Source organism: Triticum aestivum, chromosome 4A, assembly GCF_018294505.1.
Source record: "Triticum aestivum cultivar Chinese Spring chromosome 4A, IWGSC CS RefSeq v2.1, whole genome shotgun sequence".
NCBI classification, from domain to species: Eukaryota; Viridiplantae; Streptophyta; class Magnoliopsida; order Poales; family Poaceae; genus Triticum; species Triticum aestivum.
This window is the reverse complement of record NC_057803.1, coordinates 190,528,029-190,542,626: the sequence shown is the minus strand read 5'-3', so window position 1 is coordinate 190,542,626 and position 14,598 is coordinate 190,528,029. Positions and strand designations below refer to the sequence as shown.

The following is a 14,598-nucleotide window of genomic DNA, read 5'->3' as shown; positions in this document are numbered from 1 at the left end:
AAATGTAGCCATATCGGTGAACCTGTTTAACAAATCTCGGTGTCGTGCCTCGTGTGATTGCTTGATTCTCGGATGATCGTCGGTGGCCTCGGATTTATTCTAACACACAATACAACATGGGTTTGTCTAATTCATATATAGATGTTTTTAAGGACATATAGATGTTTTTAAAAATGTCACATCTAAGCTCCCACAAATATATAATGCAGCAACAAGAAATAAAAAAAAATAGAACAAAAAATAGACCACAAACAGAGTGGACATCAGTTTAGATATGACATAATTATGTCACATCTAGATGTGTCTTAAACAGACACATGTCGTAGGGTCGTATGAACAGCAGGAGCAATAATCTGAAGTTGTAAACTATACAGCCGGATGCAAAATAATCCATGGGGCATTACAACATCACTGACAAGTTTAGTTACCTACAATACAGAGCAGCAAGCAGGTGGATGCATGGGCAGATTTATGAGATCATAAACACATGCAAAAACGAAGCGGTAGTGTTCATAGAACATAGACCATGCCGACCTCCAGGAGCGACGCCGGCGGCACCCGCAGCACCACGTCTGGGCCACGGCAGTTGCGCCGCAGGAAGTTGTAGCCGACCACCGTGAGCTTCTTCACCACCGACGAGCCAGGCTTGCACTGCACGTGCGAGTGCCCCAAGATGAAGGCAGTGCCGGCCTCCCTCGCCGCCGCCAGCGCCTCCAGCTCCTCCGCCACCTGCTTGTCCGCCTCGGGGCTCACCACCAGGCTATCTATGAAGAACCTCACCTGCTTGGACGAGTTGGACTCCAAGCCCGTGCCGCCGGGGCTGTCGGCGACCTCGACGGACGCGGCCGAGTGCTGGACACTGTCCTGCAAGTCGTAGCTCGCGTGATCCCGGAGCGTGTTGCTTCCGATGACGGTCAGCCCCGGCTCCCACTCCTCCAGCTGCTCGCTCTGGCTCACCTCGCTGCACCGGTAGGAGGCGTTGAGCTTGATGAACATGGCCAGGCTCTCGATGAGCTCCGTCTCGAACGAGTCCACGTCCTGGTGAACATCACGGTAGCCGTACCGCACGATGCACCGGTACGACCGGTGGCCCGGCGGACCCACTCTGCCGACGAGGTAGCGCTCGGCGGGGAACACGTACGGCACCGGCACCGACTTGACGCACACGAAGACCAGGACCTTATGGAACGCCGGGAGGTTGGTGACGAAGCGGGAGAAGTTGGCAGGGACGCCCGATGTGAGGTCGGTGTAGACGAGACCAATGCCCGGCACACGGACCATGCCCAGCTTGTCACCCAGGGCCAGAAGCCACTCCAGGGTCACCTTGTTCTGCAGGTCGAACTCGTACTTCTTGATGGTGGTGATGTGCCACACCAGCATGACGGCCATGAGGATGAGGGCCAGGAGTATCGGGAGCCATGCGCCCTCCAGGAACTTGATGAGCGACGCCGAGAAGTAGAGCGCCTACACGGAGCCGAAGAAGAGGAGGAAGCCCAGGGCCAGCAGGGGTGGCTTGTGCCAGCACACCATGATCACAAGGGATGTCAGGAATGTGGTAACCAGCATCACAGTGATCACTGCTAGTCCTGCACAACAACACCAAATTCACAAACCAACTCGACATTCCATTTTAAAGCAATCTGAGAAATACCTATCAGATTGCATTGGCGAGACTAGTTAGTTCATCTTACCGGATGCGTTTCCCATGTGCTTAGTGTCTCTGAATCCAACAGTCACGGCAATGCAGAGGATCATGAGTAGCCAGTTGATCTCAGGGATGTATATCTGCCCATGAATTTTCTCAGACGTGTGCACAACTTTTACCCGAGGGAAGCAGCTTAGGGACTGACTCTGATTGATTATTGAGAATGTTCCGCTGATGATTGCTTGGCTTCCAACAACTGAAGCCAGAATAGCCAGTACAAGAACAGGCCATCTCACCTTATCTGAAGTTTTAATTAAACAAAACTATAAGTTCATATACATCAGATGGTATATAATTTTTACTGCCTTTCTTGAACAAGTAAGATATGGATTTCAACAAAATAAGAAACTACTATGAGAGCACTAATCGGTTTTGTGGCATACATCTTCACCGAGATAGACAGGAAAGAGTACACATGCAAGTTGTAACACATTTTATTAGGAAATGATTGTGCATCATGAGCATCTCATAAGCATCATTTTTCATTCATTCTAATATGAAAATGAGGATTAATCCAACCATCATGTTTTTCTTAAAAGGATAAAACCCAAAAAAATCTGGCAATTGTTCAAAATGCCCTTCTCAACCCTAAGGCCTCCTTTGGTTTGGAGGAATTTCATAGGAATTCTAGAGGATAGGATTCTTATAGGATTTTTTCCTTTAGAGCCCTTTGGTTCATAGGAATGGATTCCTATTCCTACATGGGATTGGTTCCTATCCTCCACATTTTATAGGAAAATAAAAATCAGCCTAGACTCGATGGAAAAATTCCTTTGGTGTCAACCAAATGACATCTTGTTTCCTATTCCTACTCATAGGATTTGACATACATGTCATCTCATTTCCTACAAGATTTCTATTCCTACGATAATCCTATCCTATGAACCAAAAGAGGCCTAAGATTTTGGCATGGCCTTCATATCTATATTCATATGAACTCATCCCAAAAAAACTACAAGGGTTAGAACGGTTCAAACCATCAAATTCTAAATAAAATGCAGATTTAATAAATTATATAGATTTTTATCTATTTCAAATTGAGGGATTTCACATGGTTAAATATCTTGAAAACCTATATTTAGCCTTCCAATATTTTATCTTTTTCGCGAATACGCACATCTTGTGTACCTTTGCACTGATAGAAGGAAAGAAAATAAGTACAGGGGAGGACACACCACATGACACGAATGCAAGAAGGTGTGAACATGGTGCCCAGTGCAGAGAGATAGGGGATGGTCAGCCCAAACAGAGAAAATAACACATCTAAACCACCAAGCCCCAAACTAGAGAAGCAAGCCGAAACAAATAAGACGTTCATCCACGGGGACACCGCGAGCGATCAAGATGGCACCTTCATGAAGGAGAACGATGTGTTGACGCCGTCACCATCCGATCTGAAGATCCGGACCTAGGGTTTCCCCTAACTTCGAAGAGGGGCGCAAATAAGGGCCATGGCAGCGCCTCCAAGAAGGGAAACAACACCCGCGAGTGTCGTCGCTGCCAGCATTAGCAAGCCAAGCAGGGATTTCGTCATGGCCTGAGTTCGAGCAATCCCATAGCCATTGGAACAGGAACCGGAGTGAGGAAGTCACGTCATTGGTCGAAGCCTCCACCACAGAAGGGGGGTGGGGTTACACCTGCCGCTGGAGGGAGGCATCGGGCGTCTCCGGACGCGAGCTTTGGATGTAGCGCAAGGCGAGGCGTGGGGTCATCTACAGGAGTTGGACTCGAAGAAACTCAATGGTGGTCATCTTCAAGGTGGATTTCAAAAAAGCTTATGACAAGGTCAAATGGCCGCAACAAGTCATGTGGATGAAGGCCAAGAAAATGGTGCCAATGGATTGACTCTTTTGTCTAGGATGGTAGCGTTGGTGTTAAGGTGAATGATGACATGGGGCCCTGCTCCCGCTCCCGCCGCCGCCGCCCGCCCAGCGCGGGCTCCCCGCCCCCTGTTAGAATAAATCCGAGGCAATATCGTTGATCATCCGAAGACCAAGCAATCACACGAGCACGACACCGAGATTTGTTAACGAGGTTCACCGATATGGCTACATCCCCGGGGCCTGACTATGGGCGCTCCTCCCCGTGACACCGTCACAATACCGCACACCGGCCACCCGGGCGCCGGCTCCCCCTTGCGCGCCTGTGCTATTATGTTGGCATAGGTTACATCGTGTGTCTAGCCCCGCTATATATGAGAGGCCTAGGATACAAGTGTCCTACTTGGACACGACTACATATCCTATCTAAACACAATACAACTCAAAGTACAACTGTAACCTACCTTGTACACTATATTCGACACAACTCTAACAAACTCCACCTTGGCGAATATTCTCCACCACTTTGAATTTGTCCATGCGTCAAACTTCCATGTACATTGGACTTGAGTTTATCCCATGAGCACCGCTGCTACTCCAAAGACTCCATGTGACTCCACCTGCAACTTGTAGTCCCTTCTTTTCTTGACCACTGTCAACACTCGAGCAAAATTAAGTTCCTTGTTACTCTAGTTTGCGCTCCAACTTCCAGAGTATCCATCCACAACATCACACACTAACCACTGACCTGCGTGAAAATGAACAACTCACATATTGGGTGACATATATAAGAGTTACCTGAACTAAACATCTCCGCTCCTTTCTTGATCGCCTGTCTGAAACTTGAAGAAATTTCACTGTTGCTTTTAGTCATCCCGAGTCAGATTCGCAGTTGTCTCACCACATGTATGACCACCAGAGCCCTGGCCCGTCTCCATGTCCCGTGCGTACCGCACGCCTCGCCGCTATTACCGCGTCGAGCCTCCGCTGTCCCGGTCGAGTCTCAAGGGTCACAAACCCACACCACTCAACCCCCACTGCAGAGTACCACCAATCATCACCGATCGATGACGAGTTTCACGCTTTCATCAGACCACTGGGCTCCAGTCCGAACTACGTGTCCCTCACTTTTCCCCCAGCTGAAATAGGCTTCGATTCTCTGGATCCTTAGACCGTAGCCCCTCAATCCAGCTCCACCTTCAACATGACTCCATGGTAGATGATCAGTCCACCCTCGTGCCCCGTCAACTTCAAGCTCCGTGTGCACCGTCTTCAATCAACCCCGCGCTATAGTCTTGTCGAAGCCGCACAAGCCTCGGGCTTGTGCCACGTATTTCCACGCCCAGAAGTCGGTCATCATCAGCATCACGCCCCTATGTCGTCGTCGCCGATTCCACCACCGTCTTCAGTACCAACCGACTTGCGTCGATCCGTCAGACTGCCTAGTCCGACCCAGCGAACTCGTTCGACTGCATGACACACTCGAGACTCACAAATCGTCTTCCGCGAGTCTCCATCCATCACCTGATAATTCCATCTTAGCTGACATGACTTCCTGCAATGCCTTCAAGCATCACTGTTGTGCCAACAAATCTTTCACCTTTGTCTACCATAACCCAAGGTTTTTAGTTCCACGAACTTTTTCACCTCAAACCCGGAACCCGTTAACGTCCTGGTTCTTCGTACAGCTGACTCTGTGAAAAAACTATCCGAGCTTTCCACGCGACCCTACTAGCAAAACCAATCAACTTGGTCTTCACATGAGCAGCTCCTGTCTTGGCTTTCACTCCTGGCGCTAATTGCTTTTGCCTTGCCAATGCCTCTTTGCTAATTCCCGATGGATGTGAATCACGTGTCAATGGATTTTCCCTTCCGCCGAAACGATCTGTCTCTTGCCTCGCTGTGTCACACGAGGACTCGGTCCTCCTTTTGGTCTCTAAACAAATCTCGATCGATACCTAGCTGTACGCGACTCTGGTCTTGCGTGCCTCCGTATGCACGCGTACACACGCTCACCAGCTGCCGCATGGCCCGTGACTTGCCTGCCGGCCTGCAGTACGGCTTCTCCTCGGCCGCAGCCCACGCACGCGCCTCGCAGCCAGCGTCCCGACCTGCTGCCTGTCTGTCCGCGCGCGACACGCCGCCGCATCTCGCCGAGTCGCCGATCTCACGACCTGCTGCTGCAACTCACCACCGCCTAGGCATCCAACCACGCGATTGCTTCTTCATCCGTTAGATCAACATTCCACGACCTTTGAATAACCTAGCTCTGATACCACTTGTTAGAATAAATCCGAGGCAATATCGTTGATCATCCGAAGACCAAGCAATCACACGAGCACGACACCGAGATTTGTTAACGAGGTTCACCGATATGGCTACATTCCCGGGGCCTGACTATGGGCGCTCCTCCCCGTGACACCGTCACAATACCGCACACCGGCCACCCAGGCGCCGGCACACGCCGCCGGCTCCCCCTTGCGCGCCTGTGCTATTATGTTGGCGTAGGTTACATCGTGTGTCTAGCCCCAAGGATACAAGTGTACTACTTGGACACGACTACATATCCTATCTAAACACAATACAACTCAAAGTCCAACTGTAACCTACCTTGTACACTATATTCGACACAACTCTAACACACACCCCCCTCTCTTCCCTTCTCCCCGTCCCGCCGCCTCCCCAGGAGGCGGCCGGGGCGGCGCGCGACCCCCTTCCGCCTCGTCCGCCTCCCTCCGTCCCTTCCCCCCGCCGCCGCCAGCGGTCGCCCCCGGATCTGGCCGGGTGGTGTCGGCGGCGGCGGGTCGTCCCTTACCCCCGCGCGCTCCTCCTTCCCGGGGTGGGGGGAGGCGACGATGATGCTCAGCCGTGGCAGTCCAGCGTCCTGGTGCGGAGGCCGGCAGCGCTCGCCGTGGTGGTGCCGCTTCTTGGTGGCGGGGCGGTCCGGTGGTGCTGGTCAGCCGGTGGCGTGTCCCCGGCTCAGATCTGGGCCCGTAGGGTCCCTTATGGGTCCTTGCGGGTCGGCTCCGACGCACCACGACGCCCTCTGTATGGGAAGGCAGGGGAGCGGCTTGGACTGGGACAGTGACTCCGACGGCGTGCCAGCTGTTGCGCGGAGGCGGGAGTTGTCCGGGCCTGTGGGGCCACAGGCCCGGTAGGCTCCTGCTATGGCGTCCAGTCGGCTACCGTCATGGACGGTGGAGGTGGGGCCCTCCCGTATGCCGACGGTGCCGCTGCACTAGTCCCGGCTCCTCTTCTTCATTGTGCAGACCATCTTCGCGGTGCCGTGGTGAGACAGCATGGGAAGCTTCGTGTCCGTGTTGGCGCTGGGTGGTGGTCGGTTTGGTGGCGAGCTCCGAAGTGCCTAAGGTAGAGGCTGGGATCGGGAGAAATCCCTATTGGCTTGGCCGACACCGACGCGGTGGCGCCTGAGGGTGCCGCCGGACCTTCCTGGAGGGCGTCGGGGCTACCCTTCCTCTCTCCTCGCCGTACTGGGGGAAACCCTTGGCAGCAGCGTCGTCATCGTCGCGTTGCTTCTTGGAGGTGTTGATTGGTACCGGCGCTTCGGAGTCTCGGAGCTTGGTGGGCGATCTCCGGTGGACGCAACGGTCACGAGGCTTCGTCGTTTTTGTCGAGCCGCCGTTATCGGCATTTGTTTCTTTTCTTTTTCTCTTTCATTTCTTTTGGGCGTGATTGTGCTGCTTCCGCCCCAGCCCCTATCGTTGGTTGTATCGGATGGTTGCTTTGTAATACAAAGCGGGGGGAAACCCTTTTTCTTAATGATGACATGGGTCATTATTTCAAATCAAGAAAGGGATTGTGACAAGGGGACCCCTTGTCTCACATTCTCTTTAGCATTGTTGCGGATCTGTTGGCCGTTCTCACTGCACGGGCTAAAGAGGCTAATCCAGTGGGGGGGCTCATCCTGCACCTTGTTGATGGGGTATCCAAATTGCAGTGTGCGGATGACACTATCATCTTCGTGGAGCATGACATGGAGAAGGCTAAGAATATGAAGTTAATTCTGTGTTTGTTTGAGCAGCTTTCAGGTCTCAAGATAAACTTCCATAAGAGTGAACTCTTTAGCTTGGAGAAGCCAAAGAGGAGTATCAATATAAGCAGTTCTTTGGTTGTGATTTTGGCTCCTTCCGCTACGGTACCGTGGGATCCCCATGCACTATTGGAAGCTCCCGAATTAGAGCATCTCCGATAGATGATGTAGATGCAAATATAACTAACTTATACATCTCCAAGGCCCAAAAACCCACCTCCAACAGATGATGTAGATGCAAAAATACATTTGCATCTCCACCTCCAGAAGATGTAAAACTGGCAGCCGCGCGCCAACTGCGTAACTGCTTTCATTTTCCGCCCGCCGACCGCCGCCCAGGCCATGGCCGACTCTGACGACCCCGCCGCCTCCTCCGCCAAAGCCGCCCACCCCACCGCGACCACCATCCTCAATCCCGCCTCTGCCTCCATGCCGCCGCCCCGGTTTTGCCCTCCCCGGCCGGTTGCCGTCGCGGCTGCACTGCCGGCGAAGGAGCAGCAGGCCGCCAATCCCCGCGGTGGAGGTATGAAGCGGCCGGCAGGGAGCAACCAGGCGACGAACCATCTCAAGTGGCCAAAAAATCGAAGGCGGCCGCGGCTGCGTCAGCCGATTCGCTGCCGCCGCCGGCCGTGGCGTCCGCATCCGGTGAAGGAACCCCTACTCCACCTCCACCGCCGCCGCCGCCGGCGGCCATGCAGGAAGACATGGTCAAGCCCACGGACACCGCATCCAACGTGTTCGACGAAATGTCACAAAGGTAAACAAAAAATCCGATTTCCTCTTGTTTGTTCTTTCAATTTCCGATACGAATAGAATGTGAGGTTGATTACGTGTACGTCCATTTGTAGTCTTGATGATGAAGCTTTCATGCGCGCAACAAATGTGCCAAATGATGATTATTTCTCTCAAGATTATGCATCACAAGAATATGATACTCAAGATGATAATCTCAACATGGACGAAGAGGGCTTCATTATGAAGGAAAGAACCAGAAATTATACCAACGCCGAAGATGTGTTCATTTGCATCGCGTGGAAAAAAGTCTCTCTTGATGCATCCGTTGGGACCGAGCAAGTCGCGAACACGTATTGGCAACACATCAAGGAGTACTTCAATGAGCGCAACACTAGCGGCCACTATCAATCAAGGGACTCTATTCATCAACGTTGCGGCTGTACAGTGGCTGTACAGCAGCCGCGCGGCCGTCGGCCGGTTTTACATCTCCACTTTGCATCATCTATTGGAGTTGCACTTTTACATCTCCAATATACATCATCTGTTGGAGTTGCCTCTTTTTTGGAGATGTAAAATGCACTTTTTGGTGATGTAAATTGTACATCTCCTAGTTTTACATCTCCAAATTTGCATCATCTGACCTTCTCTAAATTTTTTTTTGCATCATCTGTTGGAGATGCTCTAAGGAGTGAAAGTATATCGAAGATCGCTTCGAGATGAAGCTCGGCTGTTAGATGGGTAAGTTAATTTCTTATGGGGCAAGGCTTGTTCTCATCAACATGTTTTACGAGCCTACTGATGTTCATATTGTCTTCTTCCGAAATACCCAAGGGGGTAAGGAAAAGATTGGACTAATACAGATCAAGATTTTCTTGATTGAACAAATGGTATTTGGAGAAGAAGATTACAGATCATTATAGAAAGTTATGGGAGTGAAATCAGCATTGGATATATAACAAGACTAAATTTCAATTTAATTAAAGCAAACTAAGAATTAGACAACTTTTTATATATTATATATGTAAGAGTAGTGATACGATATGATTTAATTTTGTTCACAAGAATAATAGTCTTTTTTTGCGGGAAAATAATAATATTGTCTGATGTTCAAGTTGTACGTATCAGGGTTTTTCCTAAAAATAGATGAGCTGCAACGTCAGTACATACCTGGAACCGCGATGTAAAATCCAACTTGAGAGTTTGAGTAAAAGTCATGATGTTTTGATAAGTAAGCTGCCTGACCCATGTATGCCAGAATCAACGCGGGGTAAACCAAAGAAGTGAAAGCAAGCTGTGATAAAACTAAATGATCAGTACATTAAAACTAATATATGAAATGTAATGTTCGAATTCACATGCAGCATCAACAGTTTACCTGGATTGCGCTGTATGAGAAGTGTCCAAGATCGGCGAACATTGCTTCAGATCCTGCACCGTCAGGCAAGCTAGGTAGTTAACTTCTGCTTATTGTATTCAATACGAACGCGAGAAAGGAACAACTGAATCATGTTAATATCCATAGCTCCATTGCACATAATATACCTGTCATGCAGAGCAAAATTCCACCGAGTGACATCCAGCCATATTTCCTAGTCTTCTTTAGGAACTTGAACATGTAATAGGGATTCAGAGCTTGATAGACATGAGGATTCCAATGTATGATATTGTAAAGGCCAAGAGCACTCATGCAGAGTAGCCAGGCTAGAACTATCGGGGCAAAGATAAATCCAACTCGATGTGTACCAAAATGCTGGAGGGCAAACAGAAATGCTAATATGACGCATGTTATTGGAATGACGGCATCTGCATGTAAAAGAGATCAATCATCAGAGCCAACAAAGAGGTTTGAAATGGCTATGTGCGTCCTTGAGTGCTGAGGCCGAGAGAGTTGTTCTTCCATTATCTAAAAAATACAGAGGTTTGAAAGGGAAAATATCATGGCAAGACCATTTACAAGTATATTGTAGCGCCGATAGGTTTTTTTTTTGTAATCACTCTCGTGTTCTGAACAAAATGGTGTACATGACGTTGTGTACATTCTCGAGTAAAGATCCAAAGCATATGACCATGAAGTGAAAATATACAGACTTTTCATTTGTTTTTTCTATAAAGGGTGGATTTTATTGACTCAAAATGAAGCATCAAGAGAATACAAACACAATGAGACACACCCGGCCTCTGCATAGCTAGGATGCACACAGCCAACACCAACACACACACACAGACTTTTCATTTTGTAGTATCGTAGAAATGTAATTATGCAAAGGAATAATAAAGCATGTGATTCAGTGATTGATTTTCCTCTGGTCTAGTTGCTAGTCATCATTATCAATGTTCCTGATGAGACATTTTCATTTTTTTTACCTAATATATGGTGACTGGTGAAACGTTAGCAGGATATGAATATCTTGCTATACTGATAGAACTAAGATCCTGAATGTCTCGCTGATACTTGTCAAACATCGATATCGGATGCCGAGGGCACCCATTATCCCCTTTTTGTTTCGTCTTTAAACAGCCCTGCATAAAAGGGGGGTATGCCAGGGATACTCTTGGAATATGTCCAACCCGAAAGACCACAAATCAAAGTCAACGAGCATAGTATTGAATGACTTTTCCATGCAAGTAGTAGTCATAACTGGTCCTGTTCCAAAAAAAAAAAGTAGTCTTGACTGGTTGACTGGAGTTTTGACCAGTATCTATCTTCTTTCCCGAACAAGTATGTAGGAGTATGTTCTTAATCTTAACTTTCTTTAAATCGCTTCCAAAGATTACTGAAAACAAAACGAATAATTTAAGAGGAAGGCTCACATTCATGGTGATCTTTGGACAAGGAGAACTCAAGGCCTGACACAGCTGAGAACACTGCCATGGATGACAGACAAAATCCAAAGTTAGCAACCAGTCATCATTAGTCTATTGATTGATTGAAAACAGGCAAAGAAAGGGCGGCTGGGGGTGGCAAGGCAAACTAACCAGATATAGCCGGCGTGAGGACACCGTCCCCAATGACCATGCAGGTGCCAATGAGAACCATGATGAGGAGGGCGGTGTGCAGGTTCTTGTGCTTCTCCAGCCACACCTTGACGCTGGTCTTGTCCACGGTCTCAGCGTTGCGCTCCAGCTTGTAGGTGGAGAGCTCCTCGTCCGCAATCTGCCTGTTGGGCAGGAGGCTCACATTGGCGTGCCGGCAAATCAGCGAGTAGAGGGCGAACGTCCCTCCTGCAGAACAAGAAACACTTGTTGGAACATGTGGAGGTCCTGAAGAAGAAGAGGAGCTGTCGGTGGGCGGAGCGTACCCTCGCCATTGTCGTGGGCTCGGAGGACAATGGAGACGTACTTGATGAGAGGGATGAGGGTGAGCGTCCAGAAGACGAAGGAGAGGACGCCGAAGATCTCCTCGTTGGTGTCCGAGTGCTGGATGTCCTCGGCGAAGGTGCTCTTGAAGACGTAGAGAGGGGAGATGCTGAGGTCCCCGTACACCACCCCGAGGCTCTGGTATGCCAGCAGCATGGTGGTCTTCCATGAGTCCCTCTGCAAGTGCAGGTGCATCAAGAAAAACAAGAGAAGAGGTTGCTCCCTAGATTACTCAGCGGTTTGGAGAGAGAGAGAGAGAGAGAGAGAGAGAGAGAGAGAGAGAGAGAGAGAGAGAGAGGAACCTGCGGGGATCTCATGCCCCTCCCGAACTCAAGATCCATTGCTCCAGAAATCAATCAATCACACATAACAATCGGCTTTTACTGATTTTGTGCTGCAAGAAACAGGCAAAAGCTAAATCTTACACACACTGGCGTTACCAAAATAAATCCAGACAAATCTGCTTGCCCAAAAATGCAAGATGCAAAGGAAGAAAAATACAATGGATACTAGTACCTGAAAACAAAACAAAGTAGAAGAGCAGAAGAGTGCAAGGATTGAGCGAGCCGAGCTGAAAACTGAACGGGAGGAATGATGGAAGGGAAGGGGGGATAGGGCTGGGCAGCTAGCCGAGCCGACCAGAAAAAGCGAAAGGCACATGCCTGCCACGGTGAAAAAGATGGTGGAGCCACCCTCCGGTCCGGGGAGGGGTTACCGTACCGAGATGGGAAAATAGGAGGGCCACGTCCGCCCTCGTGTTCTGGGAGACCCAACACCACTCCCATTCAATACTCTACACTCCCTACCAACAACACAACCAAGAGCCAAAGAAGGGCAACGAAACCGGAGGGAAATGAGGGAGGCCAAAAATAAAATACTACTACTCACTCTTAAGGTCACATCTACTACTCTACTCCCTCCGTTCCAAATTACTTGACTCATATTTAGAATGTATCTAGACACTAAATAAGTATAGATATATTTATATTTAGATAAATTCAAGTCAACTAATTTGAAACGAAGGGAATATCTATCTATCTACGCGAATCCAATCCATGGATGGAGATGCGCCAAGGAAGAAGGGTGTGCTGTGTGCGTGTGTGGCCACCAGCGAAGCAATCCAAAATCTCCGAGGAGCTACTAGATGAGAGAGAGCCCGCGAGGGAGGGACAAATGCATGCGGTCGGCCTCCCTTTCCCCTCCCCTCCCCACTTTACTATGAAGCAGGTGCAGCAGGGCCATGGATTGGAAAGCCAACCCCGGCCCCTGTCCCCGTGTAGATGTAGATGAGCACCGGTGTCATAATCGTGTAAATTTTCATGTTTTGACCCTTTTTTAAAACCTATTCAAAATTTGATCCTAATTTGAAAAAAAATTCAAGATCTGATCATTTTGCTACTGCCAGAGTCCATGGCGGTAAGGTCTAACAGCCTACCGCCAGGGGCTTTGGCGGTAGGAAACATCGCTATCGCCAACCGGGTTGGCGGTAGCCTGCACAATCCTACCGCCAAGGTGCTTGGCGGCAGACACGAGCACGCATTGTGGTCAATACTTATGAGGTTTTTGACAGTAGGGCATGCAACCCTACCGCCAGGCACCTTGGCGGTAGCAAAAAGGTCAGATCTTGAAAAAAACTAAACTAGAATCAAATCTTAAATAGGTTTCAAAAAAGATCAAAACATGAAATTTGTCCATAATCCTTCTTTGGAGAAACCAAAGCAAGTTGGAATTCTTCCGTGTGGTCTGTTGCTGAGAAGGAACGCCTTGTCACGGATTAATGTGAGAAGAAGGGAATTAGAATTAGCGGTGGTTATCGCTGTCCTAATCCGAGCTACTACTACTACATAGAGGAGTAGTTGTAGTTGTAGTTGTCGCTCCGGGTCCGGGATTCCTGTCCGCTTCTCGGGGAGGCATCCACAAGGAACCGATGCTGCTATTGCTAACCAACAAAACACGCTAGTGCAAAATGCAATCTTCCCTTTCTTGCTCATCAACCATGACCGACGATCTCAAATCTTTTTTGCTCAAAGAAACTAACTAGATACTGTACCACTAGCAAAAGGAACCACACTCAGGTCCACTTCCTTCCAAATGAACAAAATGCGTTTCCTTCTTTCCTTATTTATTTATTATTGCTACTGCTATGAAATACTTACCGGCGGAGTCAGTACGTATTTATAACGGGCGCAGAGAAGCGAAACGCGTTCAAGCCTGTGTGGATGAAGAAATAAAGCAGGAAATTAAGGAGCGGTTCAGGACAGGCAAAGACTTGCAAAGAAACCCAACCACCCAAGCATTTAAACCCCAAGTCACTGCCAGTGAATTATTTTAGATCTCGACCAAGACCAATAAATTCCGGGCAGATAAGAAGAGATGAACTACCTGTGACCAGGCTAGTATATCCTCTCGTGGGCGTCGCAATGCATACGCTCCAGTCTCCAGATTAACATCATCTGCGGCCGGCTGCTAGTAGCCATCCTATTCACAATGGGCATTGTGCTCCTGCTCCTACTCTAGTACTCCCTCTGTCCCATAATATAAGAATGTTTTTGACACTACATTAGTATCAAAAACACTCTTATATTATGAAACAGAGGGAGTGCTTACTACCAGCGACATGTCTGCAACAGTTGGCTGCGTGCCACAGGGCATTTGAAACATTAGCGGCAGAGGCAGCCGGTGATAATTCTTAAGGGAGTCGTCTGCTCTCTGTGTGGTCGTGACGCGGTGTGCGGGCCGGGAAAAAGTTGGGGCAGATACCAAGGGAGGTGCCATGTCTGGAGTGGAGCACGCCCACCTATATTGTTTACTTTTGATTTGGTTTCATCAGCCGACAGTGAGGAGTGACCAGGCTTCAACGCCGGAAAACACGAGTCCAACCCCTATCTTAGGCCAACTCCAGCGCGCGACCCCTCTCATCCAGTTTCGTC

General features: G+C 49.2%; 1 pseudogene; it reads right to left on the bottom strand.

Annotated features, from left to right (window-relative positions):
* Positions 1-333: 333 nt before the first annotated feature.
* LOC123085805 (putative potassium transporter 8) lies at positions 334-12,488 on the bottom strand (annotated as a pseudogene).
* Positions 12,489-14,598: the final 2,110 nt, after the last annotated feature.